Genomic DNA, 22,064 nt, shown 5'->3' on the forward strand with positions numbered 1-22,064 from the left:
TGACCCTCACTAGCCCTAACCTTGATTAGCCCTGATTGGCCCTGTCCCTAGCCTTAATTGGCCCTATCTTGGCCCTATCCTTAATTGGTCATATCTTTGGACCTAAAATATCAAATGTAAATACATAAACAAATAAATAATTATATAATAATAATAATAATAATAATAATAAAAGTATCATAAGTAAACAAAAAATAAAATTCATAGAAATATAAGATGATTCAAGCTCATACAATAAGTTTTTTTTTTTTTTTGGTAAACAATAAGTTGATAGTGTTGCTTTAAACATAAATAAATTCATACTCCATAATTCTATATTGATCTCTGAAAGTCTCTCATTGCTTTGATGATGAAAATTGAAAACCTCTCCCATTACTTTGGTGATGGAAATTGAAAACCCCTCTCATTGGTATCCTTATTCAACAAAAAAAAAAAAAAAAAATCATATTCAAAACTTTGTTAATAAGTAAATTAACGATAATTTAGTATTGATATTTTTTTACTAGTTAAAGAAAATTATATTTTAATTACAAACATAGCAATCTGTCCTTAATAAGTTTTTTTTTTTCCCTGAAATTTCACATTGGAGGCAAAAGAAAGATGTCAATATTCATGATGAGAAGTTGGGGTGTAGATTTATTAGATATTAATTCTCTATATACTAGCTTTTATTATTTATAATATATTATCTCGCCTTAATAAAATAAAATAAAATCAATGGTTTTTTTGAACTAAAAATGACTTAGTTCGAAAAATAAAAATTATCTTAAAAACAATATAAAAGTGAACTCATAGTCTAATATGATTAAAATGACTGAAGGTCAAAGTTTGAGACTTATAGTTATATCAATGTTAATGTGAAGATTAGGGTAAAAATCTAATACATGATAAGGGTCAAATTAACATTAAGACTAGAGCCAAAATTAGGGTCAGGATCGGGCCAAAATCAGGTGGATGCTTTACATTGCTAATGAAGATATAATTTATTTTTATTAATTTTTTACAAACATGATCATGTTTTTAAAATTTGACACGTGTCAAATATTCACCCATGTGGATTATAATTAATTTCTCTACATATGGGTGGAAGGTCTAGACTCAAATCATGGCCAAAATCATGGGCCTAGATCAAGGCCAAGATTAGGGCCACTATCGGGCACAGGATCAAAGCCAAAATCAGGGTCAAAATTAGGGCCAAAATCAGGGCCAAGATTAGGGTCAAAATCAGGGGCAAAATCAAGGTCAGAAACAAGGCCAAAATCAAGGCGAGAATCGGGGCCAAGATCAAGGTCGAATCGGGGCCAAGATTAGGGCCAAAATCAGGGCGGAGCCAAAGAGTAATCCCAGGCTCCGCCCTTGGCCCTAGTTCAGGGGCAGAATATTTTGGCCCTATTCAGGCTTAGGGCCGCCAGGGCCAAACTTGCACCCCTAATGGCTACTCCTCTACAGAAGTAAAAAAAGTTACATGTGAAAATGATGTTTATGGTATTTTCTTTTAAGGAAAATTTGTTATATGTAAAAATTAGTTTTACTTACCTCAAAAAAAAAAAAATTATAGTATTTTCTTAATTGCTTTCATTGAGAGTTGAACTCAAGACCTCCCGCTTACTAAACGGGTGCTCTAACCAACTGAGCTATGAAAGCTAGACATGAAACTATTTTGTCTCTATTTGATAAAAAAAAAAAATAAAAAAAAATAATAAAAAAAAAGATGCATTCCATATAAGTCTCAAAACACCTCATCAACTAATAAGCAAATATTTTACCAAAAAAAATTATGGGGATAGAAGGGAAGGTCATGGTAATGATATAAGACCTTCCTCACAATCATAAAGATAGGTAGAAAAATCATAGAAAAAGTCATCAAGAGACCCAGGTAGGATCAAATACAAAGAACATCACCATATGGCTTTAAGAAAACATAGAGTGAATGGGGGATTTACTCTAGGACTAAGAGAATCAAAGAAGAGGCCATTACAGTAGTGTAATACCTTTCTCATAAACAAGAAATCAGAAGAATAGAAGAAAGAATAAATCAAAGAAGAAACAAGAAGATTACTAACCTTTGTAGAAGAAGAATCGACAAAGAAACTCGAACGGATGCTTGGAGATCTTCCTTGGCTTTGAAGAGGAGGTTCTAAGGTCCTTCCCATGTTCTCCAAAGGCTTAGGAACATAATGGGGTTGATTACCACGAAATTCCAATAAATAGATCTTCAAAACCCTAAAAAAGTAGAGTTTTACCAAACTACCCCTTCCTGGGCGGCTTGCCCAAAAATAGGGATTTCAAGCTCTAAACTTCAAATTTTTTGGATGGGCTTCTCACAACACATCTAACAACTTACCTAGCATGGAGGAATGCCTTCAAACCATGTCCAACTAGGCTTTAGGTCCAACAACCAAGCTCTCCTTCATCAATGAGCAGTTCAACTCCAAATCAAGTAACGTTTCATGAGCGAACACCATCATTAATATCCATGGGTTTCGGGTCAAACTGTTAAATTCAGCCCTATCCTAACCCTAACCCTAACTCGGATCCATTGTTGTTTATAGGTCCGAAGACCCGAAGCGGTGGTAGAAGAGACTTGTGGACCCTTTTGATTGATAATTTTGAGTCAGAGTCCGAGCCCATGGACATTGACGATGATACCCTTTACTTGAATACATTGTCGGTGTTTAGTGAGAATCTGCACTATAAAAAAGAGTGAATTAGTTGAAGTACCTCATGGACTCCCATGCACAATCCAAAGGTATTTCCCAAAACTAGACTTCTTGATTGAATTGTAGAAGAAAACCCCACTCAATTTGACCCTGTATAGCCCTCCAAACCCCTGTCCGAAGTTGCTGAACTAATTCTGAATTTTCTGTTGAAACCTGTCTTGGTCGATCCTCTTTGGTCGATGCCATCGACCAAGACCATTGACCAAAGTTTCCCAGACTCAAAGTTAATGATTCTTTGGAATATTCCCTATTCTATTTGTACAAGCCTCGTGTTTTGAGCCCTATTCTAATCATTATCACTCCTGAGAACGTGGGGGAGCTTCCCAAAGCACCTCCTTGGCATTGGTGAGGAAGATTCCACCCAAATCATTGTCAATCATTGTTCATTGTCTCCATCAACAACTACAAGGTATGATTCATCACTCTCACTCTCTATTCTATTCTTTTCTACTCCTTTTATTACTATTGAAACCTTGGAGTTGATGCTACAACCTTGCAACCATCACTCCAAGTGTTCACTCTTGCTTAACCTATGATCCTCTCCCATGTCCATTGATGCTATGCTCTCATTTCAAGCCTTGCATATGCATTCCTTGATTTTTTTTTCTTAATTTCATGCATCCTTATCATAAACTGAGGTATATAGTGTTCTATGTCTATATTTAAGGCTAGCATATGATCCTAATTCAATTCCTATAAGTTCCCTTAGCTAATTCATGCCTTTCCTATGCAAATGCAATTGATTTCAAATCATGCTATGATTCTTGTCTATTGAATTTAGTAGTCTGATTTGTAGTGTTCTTATACTGTTCTTAAGCATCCCTCCAAGTTCCGGATCGATCCGAACCCTGGAAGACCAATTTCGGACCAAAATCCCCAAAATCCAATATGCACCCCGAAACTATTTTGGTCGATCATCCTTGGTCGATGCCATCGACCAAGAGCATCGACCATACTTGTTGCTGGCCGCAACTTCAACCAGTTTTGACTCGTTTGACCCCCGATCTTCCCGATTTCTTCTCTAATCTCTTATTTATGTTTGTTTAGGGTCTTAACACTATTATTGGATCATTCCTTTGTAACTCTTGGATCGTCATCAACTCAACTTAAGGTAAGGATGGTTATCGCCATAAACACATAGGCTATGTACTTATGTTTTGATGTTTATAACTTAGTGAACATAGCCTCTTAATTGCTTTTGAATATCATAGGACTGCTATACATGTTTTAGAACAATAGTATTGTGATTTCATATACTCTTGTTATAATGATTTATTATTCTTGCTACTTGTATATATGATGGATCATTTCGATGTTATGATTTAACTTTTATCATGATGATGTATCAAATGAATGCGATATGATGGACTTGAGTATGTGATTGCTTAGGTATAACTTGGGATTGGGGAGTGTCCTATTGACGCTTTTGTCCTTGGGCATCGGAGGGAATAGTATGGGATGTTCTCCGAAGGTGCCTATAGACACTTTCCTGGGTTATTGGATGACATACATAGGATTGTCTAGTTGTGTGGCTAGGATTGTCCTTGTCGTGTCAGACCCGAATTGGAAGGGCATTGAGACCGAACGACCCGTGGTAGTGTTTGGTTTGATGGGCGCTCAAGACCAGTAACCAACCCGGGGGAGGACATAAACCATGCTACGGATACCGGAAAGGGGCCATTTATTGGTAGGGTTGCAAATAGCTAGACTTGGGCTCACGGGCGCTCGAAGATCGGTGAGTCATATCCGTGAGAGGACGTGAGAGCTTCCCATCTACTATTTGTGGATGACCAATAGGGTTGATGAGTCCGATGGGTAATATCTGTGACCAGTGTGAAGGATACCGGAAAGGATCCCGAGATGGGAGGAATGCAAGTATCCGGATCTGACTTGATACGATTGAGTAGATGACTTGCATTGGGCTAGGCTTTACCTTGACATGCGCCAATACTTAGACCAAATGTTGATGTGAGAGAGCGGTGACCGAAACCCCAACCATGGATTTGTTCGAGAGGGATGCAGGACCCAATCCCCCCGGTATTGAGTGATTGAGACTTACCTAAAGAAGTATGGTGCTATGACTTAAAGCATGTCTACCATAGAGACTAGCATTCATAGAGTTAGAATCATATTGCATCATGTGTTTCATATCATATTGCATCATGTTATGAATTGTACTTATATGGTTATGAATTATGGAATAACCACCTTGCTGAGTTCTTTTGAACTCATTCCTTTTGTGCAAATGTTTGTTAGATTATCCCGCAGGTGTTGAAGACTCCAATGGTGCACCCTACGAGACGGACTATGATTCCACATACTACCCTCCGGGTGGTAGCTACGGTGAAAATCAGGGTTATGGTGCCGAGGAGGATTACACTGCGTACTAGGGTTAGCCCCATTGTGGTGAGGGAGCGGCTGTGCTGGGCTTTCTTTGTCCACACTTATAAAGATATAATTATTAAGATAGAAGAAACCCTTGCTTAGTGCCCCCATTCCCATAGATTTTTGTTAAACTTTGGGATATGTAATTAACTTTCACTGAGTTACTCTTTAGATATGGGATTGTAACTTAACTTGATTTTACTACTTTTCCGCTGCCACTGAGAGAGCGATTTCCGCTCACATTCTCTTTCTTATAATCATACTTTTACACTTGGTATCATTTATTTTCCACACTCTGATTATCTATTCGTATCTTATTCATGATATCTGTTATATATTGTTTTTACCTTGATTATCATTGTTCATGATTGTGTTATCGCGTATGTGGGAGGCATGGTCCCCGATGCTTGATCCTTGGACTGTGGATCACATACCCGGGTATGCCAGATAGGGTACCGGCTGGGTGGATGTGACACAAACACCATGTCTTCTACTAAGATTTTCCACAAAGTCTTCTTCCTTCACTTCAGGACTTCGGATCTACACTAAGGGAGAGGTCTGACTTGACTTCCTAGGACCTTCCAAAGATAACAACACTGTACTTAATGTCCAACTTCAAGGTCAAACATCAAACAAGCCCTTCTTCACCCAAAACAGATAGGTGCCCAGTTAGGGTTGGGCTGGATTTCACATTCTCCCCCCTTAAAAAATTTCATCCTCGAAATCGGGAGAGTGCTTGGCTTCCAAAGAGATTGAGATACTTCACTTTTATCTTGACTTCATTCTCCCAAAATTTTCTTTTGGGGTAAACTTCTACCCTACAACTTCTTCCAAACGAAACTAGGTAACTCATATGGCAGACAATAAATCAAACAATGCATATGGTATGTATGCAAGGCACAAGCAAAGAGTAGATTAACAACAAGAGTTTAAGAGTAACGTATTGCTCATGACATCTTGATTTGGTTCTAACTGTGAAACCCAACCCTGACCTTGACCCGAAAACCCTGTTGTTTGTAGGTCTGATGACTCGAAGCAAAGGAAGAAGTCAACTATGGGCCATCTCAGTGGAAGACTTGATGTTTGACCCAAAACCCATGGAAGTTGACAATGGTGTTCTATATATGGAAACTTGTTCGGAACTAAAAGGAAACTGCACCTGGTTGAAGATGATTGTAGTTGAGGGACTTGGAGTATTATTTGACTTGGTTCGGAGGCATTTCTACATACTAGGTAAGTCATATGATGTGTGTGGAGAAGCTCTTTAAGTTTGGTCTTGGCTTGGTCCTTCAAATCCCTATCTTGGCCTTGCTATCATGCTTGGTCGATTGCTTGGTTGATTGGGCCAATCGACCAACCAATCGACCAACAAGATCTGTTTTGTTGTTTAGGTCTTGGTTGCTCTATATATTGTTGTCTATGGGATTAATCCGTCTCCTCTGCGTCCTAAGCCCTCTGGAATTTGTGGAGACTCATTTCCAAGCCTCTCCTCTGCATTCTTGGTGAGATTCTTGCAAGAACTCAAGCAATCCTTCTTCTTCTTGCATCTAAGGTTTGTAATTCCTCTCATCTTCTACTTTTATTGTTGTTTTATATTTCTAATTGTCTGAGACAGTGAAGATGATGCTGCATTCTTTGTTAGCAACCATCTCTTCACTAATCTCTTTATATTCTTAAGGTTTTATGATCATCAAAGTGATCTTAACCTTAATCATTACAAGTTTTTCATGAAGTCATGATCCTCTTCTTTGATTCAATCTTTGATTCGATCCTTAAGCATGATTAGATCTGTTTTTCTTGGTAGATTAGTGTATGATCTCTGTTTATTCTTTACTAGAATGAGAATCCCTCCATCTCTGGTTTTCCCTTTTAGTCCATACTATGTTTCCATCAAAAACCCTGATAGTTACTATTATTGAAGGTTTTGTTTCCAAATTTGTATATTTGTGTTTTGATCAATGTTAGTGTTTCGTCTTGCTCTTTAGTGTTAGAATACTGTTATAGTAATCTCCTCCAAGTTTGGTGATGTTTTGGATCATGTAAATCAAGTTTCGGATCAGAAACATCAATTATGTCTCTTATCGACTCAGTTGACTCGCTTGGTCGACTGGGTCAGTAGACCAACCAATCGACCAAGCAAGTTAGTAACTCTGTGTTTGGTCTGTTTAGAATGGTTTGACCTTCTATCTTTTAGACCCCTTTCCTAATAAGGTATCTATGATTGTTTAGGATCTTCTTACTAAGTTTGGAACCATTCTCCTTGATTCTTGGGATATTCTTCGAAGCTATATAAGGTAAGGACTGTTACTTCTTTAATTACATAGATTGCATGAATCTTAGTTTCTATGTTTGGAATCTTTTGGATTCATTACCATAAATGTATTCTTTTGTTGTTATACTACTGATGCAAGTACTTCAACTGCGGTAGCATTACACATATGTAATCTTTTGTTTATGAATATCTTTTATTGTTAGTTGTATATGAGATTGTTCATGTCATTGTGTATTTTCTATATGATGAGTTACTGGAAGTGTGTATGATATGACTGATTGGTGAATGTGACTGATTAGGTATGGTTTGGGATTGAGAGGTGTCCTTTTGACACTTCTATCCTTGGACATCAACGGAAATAGTATGGGATGTTTCCGGGGGTGCCCATTGACACCTTCCTGAACTATTGGTTGTCATACCTAGGGCTATCTAGTAGTGTTTGGCTAGGATGTCCCCATTATATCAGACCCTAATCGGAAGGGTATTGAGACTGAACAACCCGTGGTAGCAATGGGGATTCATGGGCGCTCAAGACCAGTAACCAATCCGTGAGAGGACAGGAATCACATTGTGGATACTCGCGAGAGGCCATTTATTGGTAGGGTTGCAAATGGATAGACTTGGGCTCATGGGCGCTCAAGACCGGTAACCAATCCGTGAGAGGACGTGAGAGCTTCCCGTTTACCATTTGTGGATGACCAATAGGGTTGATGAGTCCGTAGTCAGGGACTATGAGGACTCTAGTGTGAAGGATACCGGAAAGGATCGCCAAGGGTGAAGAATGGACGTATTTGAATTTAACTTGATGTAACTAAGTAAAAGACTTGCATTTGGCTAGGCTTAACCCTGACATGCGCCAATACTTAAACCAATGGTGATGTGAGAGAGTGGTAACCTATACCCCAGCCATGGATTGTCCTGAGGGAAGCATGACCCACTACCAAACGGCGTTGTGTGATGAAACCCTCTTAAAGAAGTATGGTGCTATGACTTAAAGCATGTCTGCCAATAGAGACCAGCATACATAGAGTTAGAATCATACATACATCGTCTGTTTCATATCATATTGCATCATGTTATGCTCTGTAATCATGTTATTTATGTTGTTGTGGATTTAACTTGCCTTACTGAGTTTCTTTGAAACTCACTCCTTTTGTACAATATCTTTTGTTAGACTTCTCTACAGGTTCTGAGTACTATGACAGTCCATATGAGGAAGCGCAAGGCGAAGAGGTATACTTCACACAAGGTAATAGCAGTTACGACGATTTCGGTGAAGATCTCTCGTGTGATCATGCTTCGTACTATTATTAGCCCAACCGTGGAGTGGAAGCATCCGTGCCTAATTTCAGAAGTCTACACTTATAAAGACATTCTTTATAAAGTTGAAAACTCTTTAGCTTAGTTTTATTACTTCCTTTTTGAGAACAGTTGTAATTTCTTTTCTTTCTTTTGAGCTACTTTCCGCTGCACTTGTGGAGTGAGATTCCGCCTCACCCTACTTCTTTTGATTAGATACTTATATGTTATCTTTTGCACTCTGATATTATATAGTCTTACTCTTTCCTTATTTGGATCTCTTATTTATATTATTACACATTGATTATTTCTGTTCATGATTATGTTATTGCTTATGTGGGAGGATGATTTCCTCGATACTTGATCTTCGGGGCTATGGATCACACACTCGGATATGCCAGATAGGGTACTAGCTGGGTGGATGTGACAGAGTGGTATCAAAGCCCAAAGTTCAAGGAAATCCTAACCACAGAAAACAATAATGGAACATCCCTGAGTCATAGATCTAAAAATGACTCAACTACTCTTATAAGTGAATAATAGAACACTTGGATTAGAAACTTACTTAATGAAGCATAACTGGATCTTTTGAATAATACTCAATAATTATATTTTAACGAATCTCATATGATGCAATAAAAGGAAGTGCATAATACACAATAATAAAGAGAAACAAAATGAACTTAATTAATTTTAAGAAAAGTTTACAACGATTACATCTGATAAAACATAATGGAAAATCCTAGTACAATCTATCTAGGTGCTCTACTCTGATCTCTGAATGCTCTAAAATCCTCGGCCATCTGAGTAAGTTGAGACTCTATACGCTCCTGCCATGACTCCATAGTATTGTACATCTGTTCCTATCTGACCTCCATCCTCTCTAGCATGGAAACCATCGATCTCATCTGTGCACCTAGATCCGAAGTCTCTGGAACTGTGTGTGAAGGACCTCCAGTCTCAAAATGTGATGATCTAGGAATCTCATGATGCTCTGGATCAGCCTTGTGCATCTCAGTGTCATCCCCGGCCTAATCATCGGAATCTGAACCAGCATCACCCACATTTGCTGGAACCTCATCCTCCTCAGTATCATCATCATCCTCACCCTCTAGACCTAGAGATCTCACAGTCTGAGTAAGCCGCATCTGTCTGATGGTCCTCGTCCCGATCGTATACCCCAATGCTCTAGTGACTACATCTGCGCCCTCTAGACTCACCCCGAAGTGCTGGAAAGACTAATGTCGTAATCTCCCAAAACAAAGGTTCCTCATACTCGGATGCGCCACTAGATCTATCATGATGTTCTAGATTATGTAGGATAAGTCGCTCTAGAATCCCATGAAAATACGGTATATGGCTAAGGCCTCCATCATTGTGACCCTATGATGATGTTCGGCCTTCGGCATGATGTTTCGGCCCACAATGCGACTGATGATCCAAGCCAAATCTATCATTTGCCCACTGTTCCGTGGAAAGTAACACTCTAAGTCGCTCCAGAGAGTGGCACATATCTCGTGAAGCTCATAGGGCAACAGGTAGCGGTCCACCTCAGCTCTTGAGGGTATCTATATGCACTGTCGTGGATAGTAAGGCACCTGGAGGATCTGTGTCAGTGTCCTTGTGTAGAACCGAATCTCTGTCTCCATCACCCTGCTCTCAATGATCAGTCTGAAAGGACGGCCCTGTCCTCTGACCTCCTCAACAAACGTGAGGTTACTGAAAAACAACCTCACCAACTCTGGGTAGACGGGCAAGTCCGCCATGAAAAGATGGGTCCACTCTAAGGTGTCGAACCTCTGTCGGATCCTAAACACCCTCAACTCTCGTAGGTGAAGTAGTTGCCCGTACTTGATGTGACAGTAGTCGAAGAATGCCTCATTCAGGAACTCTACCTGCGGCGTATCAAAGCGGTCAAGTCGTAGAACCTCCGCTCTCGGCTGAGCAGGAACTCGACCTCTACCTCTCCGAGCTCCAACTAGACGGCCTTGACCGCGTCCTCCTCTCTGCATGGTGTAAATGTCTGTGGAAAAGACAAAAGACATTGTTTGTTAGAGTTGTTTCGAAATTTCAGCTAGAAGGGCATTTTCATAATTTTTTTGGAAAATTTCAAATTTGGGGAAAATGTGAATTGAACACACTAGCATGTGCGCAATACTTGGAATTGCATGATTATGAAGTTTATTTGAAGAAAATCGATCGAAATCTTGGTTTAAAGTCAAAAATTCAGCAAGAAGAAATTTGGAGATTTTTTAGATTTAGGTCAAAATTGGATTTTTGAAATTTCAGAAATTGGTTGAATCAAACTACATGTACACATCCACAACATCATTTCAAGCATGTAGCAATTGATTTCGTGCGAAAACTCCAAGCGATTTGTGAGAAATCGAAATTTTTCTAAAGATAGGCGATTTCGGTTACGAAAGTGACGTGAAAGTGCAAGATTGTGTTAGAACTTGTTGTCTAAGCATGACATAGTGTTAAAAACTCATGGAATATGTTTCTAAGTGCTCCTAGACATGATTTCTAGCAATAGACATAAGTAAAACATGGTTTTTGATGAAATGATAACATGAGAAGATGCATTTGAGAGATAAAAGAATGGCTTACCTTGTTGGATGATGTATGAGTGTTGTAGAGTTGTTGTTGAAGCACTAATCTATTCCTAGAACACTTAAAAGAACCCTAGAACTTCTTCCCAGTGCTCCCTCTCAAGTTTGCAAGGTTTGAAATGAGTTTTGAATGAGGATTTGTGACTTAAAATGTGAATTTTCACGTGCTGTGAGCCTTGGTCGACTGATTGGTCGACTAGGCCAATCGACCAAGCTATCGACCAAAGGACCTAGTAGCTCCAATTTCTAATGAATTTTGGAAAAATGTGATTTTTGTCCTATGATTAATTGTTTGATGACTAAATGGATATATTTGAGCATGATTTAAGATTTTAATCATTTGGACTTGTGGATTATGTTGAAACTTCGAAATTCGGTGTTTTTGATGTTTTGGGTTTTGCAGAATGGTTATGTTGAGAAGTGGTCATGGTGGATCTAGTAGCCACAGGAATGGTGAGATACCTCTTGGCGGTTCTGAGATACCCCTTGATGGTTCTGATCAGCAGACCCACACTGGTGATCAAGGTATTCATGACATACCCGATGCCCTGAACATCGGAAATTTCCATGATATTGCCAATATTATGGGCAATATGATGCAGCAGCAAGCGAACCAGTTTAATCAGATGCTAGCGGGTTTCATGACTCTGCACAATGAGACTTGTGCTGGTGCTAACGGAAATCCTCATGCCACAATCTTGAATGCGGAAAGTGATAAGCATGCATTTACCATTATTTATTTGATTTAATTCCCCATACTTATTTAATTGAAGAGAGCTAATTGAGTATTTTTGTGTATTTTTAAGGAATAAGGTGATTTTGGATATTAGAGATAATATGGAGTAAAGTTGACAAATATATTAGATATTGGTGGATTTTAAATCATGGCATTCAATCTTGCTGCCCAAGAAATCATGAAAAGTGAGATCTTAGCCAAATTGGAAACAGGTGGAGGTCTAAGGAACAAAATTGGTAATAAATCTGAAAATCGGGTAAACAGACATACCTTCAGTATTTTGGGCATATCTCTCTCGTATGAGCTTGGATTGTAGTGATTCAAGATTCTATGGAACAATATTTAAAATATCTACAACTTTTCAGTTATGAGTGTTTCCAAACTCCGAAAGAATAAAGGTCAAATAGACAGGTAAAGAGAAGGGATTCATTGTGTGCGAGAGACATAAAAGAGAAGCCAGGCACAGAGAAGAGAAAGGAAGCTTGTTGCTGAAGAAGAAGACCACATCTCTCTCTCTCTCTCTCTCTCTCTCTCTCTCTCTCTCTCTCTCCCCCTATGTTTCATCTTTATTTTTCTTATGAACTTTGTGATAATGAGTAGCTAGTTCCTTTTCTTTGGGATGTAGATGAACCATGCTTATTTAATTAATTTGATTGTTCTATATCTTCTAGTTGATTGTGTTTGAGTTTGGCCAAAGATGTTCTATAGCTCAACAAACTAAGTGTGTCAAGCTTCCGCGAAGGACGATAGTCTTGCGAAGATAGGGCATATCTAGGAAGACCATTCCTAATTTACTTTGAAGTGTAGAGTTATATCGGTTAGGGAAAAGCATTGGGGATTCGAAATCCCAAAGATCTTCACATATTCATAGTTAACGTTTTTGCATTAATTAGTAGATTTAGTTTAAATTTAGTTTTGTTGAATTCAATCTTAGTGACTTAGCCTTTTAGTTCTTTGAAGCCTGACCGTGCTAAGGCAAAGAAATTCTTTAAAGGATTGCGACCAACAATTAAAACATATCTCACTGTTCAGCCTATAGAGAGCTATGCTCAAGTGGTTCAGAACTCGAAAAAGTTGGAAGAGACTGAAAAGGAGAGCGCTCGTGTGCAAAGACCATGGCAGTCAAGGAATCTTGGTTTAGTGGGTCGTACAGAGCGGCTATATGAGAGCTGCACCTTACCCTACTCCTGTTTTCCAGCCTAGGAGTATAGGTCAGAGTCCTGGGTTTCAGCAAGCTGACCAGCATGGTCAGTATGGAGGGAATCGGAAATCAGTGAACATTCCTAATGCTAGGCCTGTGAATGCAAATCCTAGGCCTTTGGTTCAGAAGCCCCCAGTTGCAGCTACCCCAGTGGGACTTAAGGACTCTGTTTGCTTCTTCTGTAAGCAGACCGGTCACTTTGCTCGTGCTTGTCCAAAGAGGCCAGTTCAACAGTCTGCTCCTTTAGTGAAGAGTGCTCCTGCCCCTCCATCTGGTAGAGTGTTCAGTATTTACAATACTGAACAAGATGCAAACCATGATGTGGTTACAGGTACATTGTCAGTCACTTCTATTCCTGCATTTGTCTTATTTGATACGGGTGCCTCCCATTCATTCATATCATCTGCATTTATCAAGAAGACTAACATATCACCTGAGAATATATCTAGTTGTTTATTGATTAGTACTCCTACTGGATCTATGGTGAAACTAGATAAAGTGTTAGCTAAATGTCCTGTTTTGGTTGGTGAGAGAAGAACTTGGAAGCCAATTTAGTACTTCTCAATATGAAAGACTTTGATATCATTTTGGGAATCGATTGGTTGACAACCCACAAAGCTTTAATTCTTTGCTCTTCAAAGAAAATTCAGTTTCAGATTTGTGGAAGTTCAGTTTTCAAATTTCAAGGCGAAAGAGGAAGAATTGATAAGAAGACCTTGAGCGCATTGATGCAAGTCTGTGCATTAGTAGAAGATGCTTCATCTGAAAGCAAGGTTAAGGAAGAGAAGAAGATAGAAGAAGTCAAGGTTGTCTATGACTTTGTTGATGTCTTTCCTGGTGATCTGTCATGGGTTGCCTCCTGATAGGGATGTTGAATTTTCTATTGATCTAATCCCTGGAGCTGCTCCAGTATCTAAGGCTCCATATAGAATGGCTCCTACCGAACTGAAAGAACTACAAAACCAGTTGAATGAGCTCTTAGATAGAGGTTTTATACAGCCTAGTGTATCACCTTGGGGAGCTCTGGTTTTGTTTGTTAAGAAGAAGGATGGTAGTATGCGTCTATGCATTGATTACCATGAGTTGAACAAGTTGACCATCAAGAATAGGTATCCTCTGCCTAGGATTGATGATCTCTTCGATCAGTTGAAAGGCGCAGCCATATTCTCGAAGATTGACTTGAGATCTGGATATCACCAGTTGAAAGTGAAGTCAAGTGATATTTCCAAGACAGCGGTTCGAACAAGGTATGGGCATTATGAGTTTAGAGTCATGCCTTCCGGTTTGAGTAATGCTCCTGCTGTGTTCATGGACCTCATGAACCAAGTATTTCATGATGTGCTTGATAAGTTTGTAATAGTTTTTATCGACGACATCTTGATTTATTCGGAGAATGAAGAAGAGCATGTAAGGCATCTAAATCTCACTTTGCAAAGACTACAAGAAAATAAGCTTTATGCCAAGTTCAACAAGTGTGATTTTTGGCTCAAAAGGGTAGCATTCATCAGCCATGTGGTTTCAGCTGAAGGTATTTGTGTTGACCCCAAAAAGGTACAAGCAGTTGCCGATTGGGAAAGACCGAAGACTGTGACGGAAATAAGGAGTTTCTTGGATTGGCAGGATACTACAAAAGGTTTATTGAGAACTTTTCTAGGTTGGCTGCTCCCATGACTATGTTGACTAGAAAAGAAAAAAAGTTTGTTTGGACTGACGTGTGTGAGAAGAATTTTCAAGAGTTGAAAGATAGATTGACAAGTGCCCCAGTTTTGACTATACCTGATAGTTCCGGCGGTTTGACAGTTTATACCGATGCGTCAAAGATTGGTTTGGGTTGCGTGTTGATGCAACATGGTAAGGTCGTAACCTATGCTTCTCGACAATTGAAATATTATGAGCGCAATTACCCCACTCATGATTTAGAACTTGCCGCTGTTGTCTTCACTTTGAAGATTTGGAGACATTACCTCTATGGTGAGAAAATTTCTATTTTCACGGATCATAAAAGTTTGAATACTTCTTTACCCAAAAGGAATTAAACATGAGACAAAGAAGATGGTTGGAATTGGTCTCTGATTATGACTGTGACATTGAGTATCACCCTGGTAAGGGAAATGTAGTTGTTGATGCTCTTAGTAGGAAAAGTCAGAAGAAGGTGCTGGACTTGAATGCTCTGAGTCAACCTCTGTTGTCTTCAATTGCAAGTGTTGCGTTTAGAACTTCTTCAAGGGCCGGATACTGAGATGACCACCTTTCGAGCTCTTCAGCCAAGTTGGAATTGCTGAGATGCCTACACTCACAAAGAAAACAAGAACGGACCGGCCAAGTTTTGGCCGGGGAACCGCCTCCGACACCCAAGTCAACCTAGGCAACAATAAGAGTTCTTGGGAGAGTTCTCAAGATGTAATGAATAACTGGTAAGATGAATCTCATACCTTTCTCCATGTAGGATGAGGGTTTATATAGAAGATACCTGGAGGTGGCGCTTCCTCGGATCTCGCATAGTTAGTTGAAGAGTGGGTGAGATATCTTCGGAATAGTGACTCCTTCTTTGGTTGGCCAGATAGAGCCGTTATTTGCTAGTTTATCTCCCAAGTTCTTGAAACGGATATGTTGAGTAGTTATTCGTAACTAACTCCTTTGACATAGTCAAGAAGGTCTTCTGGGATGAACTTCAAACGTGGCTCCTAAGGGAAGAAAGCGCACTTTCCCGAGTGGGGTGTGTCTCTCCCATGGAGATCGTCTTGAACCTTCTGAAGGAGGGAGACACACCTACCCGAGTGGGGGGGGGGTGTCTCCCCAAGGGTGTAACAACCCCCGTATTTCTAACCCGAGATCCGTATTGAAGGTCCAAGAACCCGAAGGTCTAGTCGGGTAAATTTGTGGAGTGTTCGGATAGAAGTCCATGATCCATACCCTAAAACCATGGATCTAGATCCCTTGTTTGAAGAACATGCCTTGCTTGGTAGTTGGTCTTCTGGAAGGCAAGTGATGTCTGGAGATGTCCGGAATGAAGGTAAGATCTCTCCCATCTCTTCTTTAAGGCTAGGTTGTACTTGGATATCAACCCCCTAGCAAAAGCACCCTTGTATGGCAAAATACATGGGGGCGGTTGCTAGTGGTGGTCGATCAAACCAAGCGACCGCCTGGAGCGACCGCCCGGTCTGTTTTTGGGGTTTTGCCCTATTTTGCCCCCTGACTTCTATAAAAGGTAATCCTCGTCCAATTTACAAATATTTTATTCGTGGTTACCGTTTTTGGAGGTTAGACGGCTGCGGAGAAGTGCCGAAAGCGGATCTGAAGTGCTAGCAGTGATCTGGAGATCAATCCTTCCCTGTTTCTGGTATTCTGAAGTGAGCTAATGGATTCACCCTTCATCCTTTATCTCCTTTGTCTTTCAATTTTGTGCGTGTTAACCCATCCCCTCATCATGGTGGTTACCCTTTTGATCAATTGTAACTCTCTTTCCAATCTTCTTGATGTGATTAATCCGAAAACGAAACCCTGCTTTCGTAAAAAGGATAGATCCAATCAAGGGGAAAGTTCTGGGTAATCCAATGATGGTAATTGTTAGGTTTCCTTTCACCCTTTGGCTATAGGAGTGTTAGATTCGAGATTTTGGCCATGATCACTCGAAATCAGGATTGAAAATAGGAGATCAGAAGCTTGAGTTTCGGATTGAAACTCTCTGTTTTTGGGGCGGTCACTAGTGGCGGTCGCTCAACCTAAGCGACCGGCCCAAGCGACCGGCTGGTAAACAGTGACCAAATGACTTTTGGTTTTGATCCAAATTGATTCAATTGACTTATGCATTATTGTAACCATGTGTTTAGGTGTTCTCTGTTTGAAGAGAAAGTCTTGTAATAGTTTACGGATTCCGTTTTACAGACGATTTACTTATATGCAGGTAAGGACATTCAATCCTATCTTTATGAATAGACTTAAACATGCTAGTCTAGTGTCTGTTAGCATTAGTCTTTCATTATGTATGCTTTTGTAGTCATGTATTACATACTGATCTTGTTATATTACTGTTGTTTGTCTTGTTTACATATATACTTTGTTGGTTATGAATGTGATATACTGACGATGCATAGTATGAGGTTCTGATGGATGAGGTATTCCTTTGGGATATCTTAGCTTGGGATATCAGAAGGCTGTGGAATGGGACACATGCCTGCTGATGTCTCCAGCACTGTCATGACTATTGGATGACATTCTTAGGTAGAGTCTAGAATTGCATGGCTAGGAACCCCACATGCTACTACCCTTTAGGTAGGGGGATTGAAACCGGATGACCCGTGATGACAGTGATGTGACGTTGGTCCACTGTTAGTCATGTAAATGGTAGGGTTGCATATGTTAGGGTTGGGCTCATGGACGTCCAAGGAACGGACCGGGAGTCGTGAGGAGTCATGAGAGCTTCCGCCCCAATAATATGTGGATGACCATAGGGTTAAGGAGTGGAGTCCAACAGCAGTAGCCAGTCCGTGAGAATTCTCAATCCTAGGTTGCGAAGGATATTAAACCGAGTTGGTTGGTGCCATAGGGGATGTATCTAGACTTCATGTAGACATGTTACCTGTATGACCTTGCATTGGATTAGAAACCCCGACATGCGCCAGTACTCATTACCAATGGTAGTGGTGAGAGAGTGTTGACTTAACCCCAGCCATGGTTTGAGAGCCAGTGTGGACCTTCCATTTTGCCCAGGATCCCTACAGAGGTAACCAGTCCTTGCCAGACAAGAGTGACTAGACTTACCCAGAGGAGGGCTGGTGTATATCTTAAAGCATGTCAGCTGTTAGAGACTTGCATAGTTAGAATCTTAGAATCATTCATACTTTGCACTCATTCATATCATTTATGCATTTCTACTTTGTTGGATAATTGATGGGAATTGTAATTGTTCTTACTGAGTTCTCTAGAACTCACTCATTTATTGTATATGTTTTATTAGCCTTGCACGATGGAGGAATTATGCCGGAAGATGGACTGGTTTCCTATGAAGGAACCTTCCCGTATGAAGAGGATGTGGCACCGGCAATGGGAAATGGAGATAGCTTGTGCGGGAGCTCCTGCGAGTGCATAGAGTGCACTTATCGCACCTATTGATGGACAGAGACGGAAAGTGGTTAGACAGTTCGCTCAGTGAATAGAGAAGAACTGGAGGACCCCTTTTCTTGAGATTCATGAAAAATATTATTTAGCCTTAGAAAAGGAAACTGGAAAGAAAATAATATAACTCTTTTTGATTGCTTCCGCTAAACTCGTATTCATTTTAATTCATTATTCTTTCCTTTATTATTTTTATTGGAGTATTGGGGCTCCTGTAATTCTTTAATTCATTTATTGAACATTTTTTGCTCTCGATTGTCTTTATTTGTATTTGTTATTGTTGATAGACTAAAACCATGGATCCTGTGACGGATCACTCCCACGGGTTGTTGGGCGGGTAATCGAGACCGGTGGGTGGGGTGTGACAGAGGGGGTTCTCTTGAACCTTATGAAGGAGGGAGACACTCCTACCCAAGTGGGGGTGTGTGCCTCTCACCTGAGGGGGTTCTCTTAAACCTTATGAAGGAGGAAGACACACCTACCCGAGTGGGGGTGTGTCCCATTAATGCTTCCCGACCTTAGTGAGAGTTGGTTCATGCAATCATTTGCATTCGAAACCGATTCAAACCTCTCAAAGACGCCCGCAAGCAGACACTAACAACCTAATTTGGGGGTTTTTGCTTGAGAACCAATTGGAGTGTTTGAAAGATAATTTGGGGATCCTAATACTGTCAATTGAAGACCCCAAGGTCCCGTTACAAGTTGATTTTGAATTGGGGACGAAATTAAGCTTTCTTGCTAGGGCCCTATACTAGGCGGTCGACCAGGACGGTTCAACAGGCCCTATATGGCCCAAACCCCTACCCCCTGTTCGGGTGTATGTTATACCCCCCTTTGATTCCGGATGATTCCCGATTATTGCTCATTTAATTTCTTATGTTTCTATGGTTATTTTAGGTCTCTTTTTAGTGGACTTCATTGGGACTTGGAGATTTATATAAGCTTGAAAGGTGATGAATATACCTAATCATATCTTGTATGAATGATGAGTTAATTAAATCTTCAATAGTTATCTTGCATTGTTTAATCTTTTACATTTTGTTATAAAATTGTGTGTGACTTTGCGCTAACGGAAGGTAATGCTAATTATATTTTTTCTACTTTTAAATTTTCATGAATTGTTATATGAGAATGGGTGTGACTGTGTGGGCTTGATTTTTGGGACTATGTCCTCTTATACTTATATACCAACTAGGGTTGTGGGTTCTCCCATTACCCTAGTGACCTTGTATATATATGCACTTAGACCTAAGTACATGATTGTTAGGTGTCTAGAAGTGTTTGGCTAAGTAACCCCATAAGTACTACTACCCTTCCGCTAGGGGTATTGAATCCAATTAACCCGTAATGTCAATAGAGGGGGTCCTGAGAGCATCAAGCAGGCCCATTGCCATCATGAGATGGTGGGGTTGCATATGTATGGAGTTTGGGCTTGTGTCACTTTTAGCTCGATGTGTGATTTTAGCAGGGAAGCCACGAGAGTGTCCGCCTATATATATATATAGATGACCATAGGGTTGAAAAATGAAATCCAACAGATACCTCCCATTGAAGATCCCATTTCTAGGTGGATAAAGATATTGGACCAACAAATGCCTCCCATTGAGGAATGATATCCAGACGATATGTAATACGAGACCTTAAGAATGCACATTGGGCCTAGAGTTGTCCTTGACACGCACCAGTTCTCATGCCAAACGATGATGTGAGAGAGTGGTGACTTATATCCCCAACCATGGATTGATGTGACTTGACCCAAAAACCGCGGAGAATCCAATAGATGTCTCTTGTTGAGGGAGAGTGATTGAGACCGCCTAGAGGAGACTGATATACAACTTAATGCGTGTCTACCATAGAGACCTCATGATAGAGCTAGAAGCATAACATCATATTCATTTATTAGTCATATTATCATTATTAGTCACATATGTGTGATGTGGGAATTATGTGGATGAATGTTTGATATGTTGTTAAGTTGAGCTCACTGATTCTATTGAATTCATTCGTTTTATATGTATGTTTTGTTAGATCTTACTGCAGGTTATGAGGCACCATTTAAATGGAGGATTCGTCGTCGGCAGAATATTTTGAGGGAGCGACTTGCGAGGAGGTGGACTCGTATGGAGCTTCTTGCCCGTGCCAGGACTACTCCTATGAAGATGGGTATCAATGGAGAGTCAAGAGATATCTCCGAGTCGATAGTGTCCCTCGTAGTGTTGTGTTTTATTTTCATTCTTAAAACTTTAGAGAGGGGCGATGTCGCCTTCCATTAAAGTAACTAGAATTTTCCACTGCAAACAAACAATTCTTCCTTCTAAACTCTAATGTTCAGTTTTGATTAACTTTAGTTTATCTTTTAACTTTAGTTGATGGATACTTGTAACCTCATTGATAATTCAGTTTTCATAACTTCAATGTTGATCTTAATTTATTCTTATCCTTTGATTACGCTATGTCATCTGACTGCATGGATTTGTCACTAAAACTTGGTCATGTAGTGTATCACCCCCATGGGTATTTGAGTATGACCGGATCCAGCTGGGTGGGGTGTGATAGCCAGGGTAGGCATTGGGCTGGTAAGAGAGTGTGATGTGTGGTGTACAGTGCACATGACAAAGCTGATTCACAGTACGGGCAAGAGGGATTACAAAAATAGTATATGAGCCTTGTAGCTTTCAATCATCCTCCTAGTTTGTTGCGAGGATTAACTGGAGTGAATTCCCTTCCTCTCTAATATTCTAGCCAAAGGATTGTTCACCTTCCGTAGAAATCGCGACGTTCAACAATTTTGCTTGTTCCACTAAATGCCCATCTGGTGGTGTGCCACAAAGCAGTGCCGAGAATCTACGCAATGGGTTGAAGATCCTGCTGTTCTCACCTTCTCTAATACCATAGAACCTCATACACCAAGTACCATCATAGCCCAAGCATCCATATATATGGTAAAAAATGGGTAGCCTCTCATATTTCACTCCCACCTCCACAAGATCATCTGCATTCAAAAGCATTGGTTATAATAGCCTTCAAGGGGTGTGAAATATTTATCCTTACTCTGCAACACAAATAGCTAATATGCTGCCCAAATTGAACTCTTGCAATCTTCATGGCCTTTAACAATATACCAATCTTCCGCGTGAGCTGTATAGCCATTTCATCTTCTGGGAGTTCATCAGAAAGATTGTGGAATTGAACCCAAATATTCTCCTCTTCAATTGTCCAATCCTCCTCCAGCTTCCATCGTTCCAGAAGAAGTAGATTTCCAAAACCGACCATGGACCCTCCTCCAAGACATTGAAAACATTCACTGGATGCTAAAACACAAACTTGAATCTACCTTCCTTATAATCGGAAATCTGCACCGGAAACCGTAGGTTCCAAGGCTTTCAGTAGAGCCTCCATAATTGCCTGTTTACAGTAAGGCTTCCCCAGTAAGACTGTGCCAATTAGTGCGTTTTTTGGAGACAACACAATTGCCTTCACACAACCACCCAAATAAACCTCCTCATCCTCTTCATCATGTGGTAAACCACCTCCTGCTTCGGAATGTGGTGACCTTGCATTATGCCAAAGCACACTCACAAGCAGGACACAACAACACTCACGGGAAGAAAACAGAGGTATAGTCATCAAGTTGCTGAATGCCTAGGTTTTCATGGGGAGTTTTTTGTGACTGAAAACAATTAAGTGAGGTTTTGTAAAATAAAAAACTTACATTTCCCTTCAC

General features: G+C 40.1%; 1 non-coding gene across 1 annotated transcript; it reads right to left on the bottom strand.

Moving 5' to 3' along the window:
• Positions 1-1,570: 1,570 nt before the first annotated feature.
• TRNAT-AGU (transfer RNA threonine (anticodon AGU)) lies at positions 1,571-1,644 on the bottom strand. Its single transcript has one exon. It is a non-coding gene; the product is annotated as a tRNA-Thr (tRNA).
• Positions 1,645-22,064: the final 20,420 nt, after the last annotated feature.

Source organism: Hakea prostrata, chromosome 9 (genome assembly GCF_041222555.1).
Source record: "Hakea prostrata isolate BN-2017 chromosome 9, UWA_Hpros_2, whole genome shotgun sequence".
In the NCBI taxonomy this organism is placed as follows: Eukaryota; Viridiplantae; Streptophyta; class Magnoliopsida; order Proteales; family Proteaceae; genus Hakea; species Hakea prostrata.